The following is a 2845-nucleotide window of genomic DNA, read 5'->3' on the forward strand; positions in this document are numbered from 1 at the left end:
TCTTTATAAATTAATTCCTTCATGGTTAGCACTGCTGCCTCACAGCACCAAGGACCCAGGTTCAATTCCCACCTCAGGCAACTGTCTGTGTGGAGATTGCACATTCTCCCCATGTCTGCGTGAGTTTCCCTTGGGTGCTCCGGTTTCCTCCCACAGTCCAAAGATGTGCAGGTCAGGTGAATTGGCCATGAGAATTGCCCATAGTTTTAGATACATTAGTCAGGGGTAAATGTAGTAGAATAGGTCTGGGTGGGTTGCTCTTCGGAGGGTCGGTGTGGACTTGTTGGGCTGAAGGGCCTGTTTCCATACTGTAGGAAATCTAATCTAAAAAAAAAATTGTCAGTCCTTCAATATGTGAGTGGACGTATATGATAAAGAATGATTGAATTTAAATTGTAGATATTGTTTATTGAGCCTTGCTGATTATCTGTGTTCCACTATGAATAATACATTGTTTTTTGTTATAAACTTAATGCATAAGATATAATGTTATAACCGCTGGTGAAGAACAGTTGAGCAAATATGTGGGACATTGAATGTTTTCATTTTGTTGTGTTGTGAATCCAGTGAGAGGGAGGCAGCTTTGCTTTGGCTGGTTCTTCCTCTGCTATAACAATAGACTCGATCAGACAGTTTAAGATGAATTGGACTATTATGTTGAAAGGGAGATTGTACAGGTACACTAACATGGACAGGGAATGGCACAACACCCTTGGAAAGGAACACATTAGTGGACTTCATGGAGTTTGAAGACAATCAGCAGTTGTTACATGCTAACCATTAAAACAAATCTTTATTCCAGATTTTAGCAATTTTAAATTTCGCCCTTTCTGATGACAGGATTTGAACGAATACCACTAGATGTGTTAACCAGGTGCTTTAGCTTTCTAAACCAGTGACAGCAACACTGTGGCACCATCTTTGTCAGTTGTGTGGATAATGACCGTGTCAATCATAGCTCATGATGCACTATATCCACAAACTTCACAATTCATCTTCCAGTTGTTTGGGTGACAATTATGATTCTCTGCTAGGGCAAGTATGGCATCACCAACGGTGTTACCCTCTACTAAATCTCCATGAAAACAGGATATCTACTGGTCATTTTGTTTGGTGTCATAATCAATGCACTTGATCACAGATAATTCCCACTCTCATTCCTGTTCTACACAGCAGTGTGCAGTGTAAATGCTGTGTTGGCCTGTGCTGCTATTGAACTGCTCCGTCTGGTTAACTATCACTTTCACCTTTGACCGATTTGTAGCCATTTGCTGCCACAATCTGAAAGTCAGACATTACTCTGAGAAAACAGCAGCAGCCGTGGTAAGCTCTGTTTGTCTGGTGAACATTCTGAGGAACATCCCATTTTACTTTAAGTACCAACCATATGGTACATGGGGTGGTGTACCTTGGGGCTGTGCCACCAGACCAGAGTTCTACATCTTGCCAGGATGGGTGGCATTTATCTGGCTGCTGAACCCATTGATCCCCTACCTCCTGATCCTGCTGTTCAATGCTCTGACCGTCAGGCACATTGTCTTGGCAAATCGGGCACGCAGGGGTCTTCGATCTCCCAGTAACAGGGACCAGAGAGGAGATGCAGAGATGGTCAACAGGCGGAAATCCATCATCCTGCTGTTTGTTGTCTCGGGCAGTTTTATATTGTTGTGGATGCCCAAGGTCAGTGTTTTCTTACTGATGGAGATTACCAACAACCATTTTTACCCAAGTTATGACCATCCTGTTATGATCGCTGACATATCTGGGACTGTGCTCTTCTACCTGAGCTCCTGTAGAAACACTGCCCTTTATGCCCTGACCCAGAGTAAATTCAGAGAGGAGCAGAAGAGGGCTCTGAAATATCCCTTCACTCTCTTCAGTGAATGGCACCGATTCCATAGACAGATGAAAGCAGAGGGTGAATTGATGTCAGAACAGTGCAGGTAAGGGTTATTGGAGCAATCACTGGGGTTCCAGCATGTTGTCTGACCAGTATTGACAGTGACTCCATATCATAGACCTCTCTGGATTAAGCACTGTTTCATCAGGAATCCAGGGGGTTCTTGGAAATATAATCCCAAAGTCAGTTCTGGATGGATCGTGGGCGGCACAGTGGCACAATGGTTAGCACTGCTGCCTCACAGTGCCAGAGACCTGGGTTCAATTCCTGTCTCAGGCAACTGACTGTGTGGAGTTTGCACATTCTCCCTGTGTCTGCGTGGGTTTCCTCCGGATGCTCCGGTTTCCTCCCACAGTCCAAAGATGTGCAGGTTAGGTGAATTGGCCATGCTAAATTGCGTGTAGTGTTAGGTGCAGGGGTATGGATGGGTTGTGCGTCGGTGTGGACTTGTTGGGCCAAAGAGCCTGTTTCCACACTGTAATGTAATCTAATCTACTCCAGGTGTAGATAGATAGATGGATATTGATCTTGCTGTGCGCACTTCCTTTGCAGTGTAAGTTGAATGCCTCACTCTGTCTAAGCACCCTATGATCTGTTTGTCCTTGCTTATTACGATTTGCCTCTATTGTTCGCAAACACAGCTTTTCACTGTATGGAAGTACACGTGCCTATAATTAATCGTATGAAATCAAATCAAAGATTGACGGATGGAATTGATCTCTATTTTGGTTCAGGGGAGTAGCAGACAGTCCCTGAAATCTGTCCAGGCAGTCAGAGAGATTATGGCAGAATATGATCCATGCCCGAAATGACCCAGACAATCTAACTCCCTTCATCACCAGAGAATCATCGCTAATCTCATTGCGTGAATGTTCAACTGAATTACATCTCATGTCGTTTCTTGTGCCTAAAGAAATTCCAAGCATGCAAAAAAAAATTGTCTCC

The sequence above is a fragment of the Chiloscyllium punctatum genome, chromosome 34 (assembly GCF_047496795.1).
Source record: "Chiloscyllium punctatum isolate Juve2018m chromosome 34, sChiPun1.3, whole genome shotgun sequence".
In the NCBI taxonomy this organism is placed as follows: Eukaryota; Metazoa; Chordata; class Chondrichthyes; order Orectolobiformes; family Hemiscylliidae; genus Chiloscyllium; species Chiloscyllium punctatum.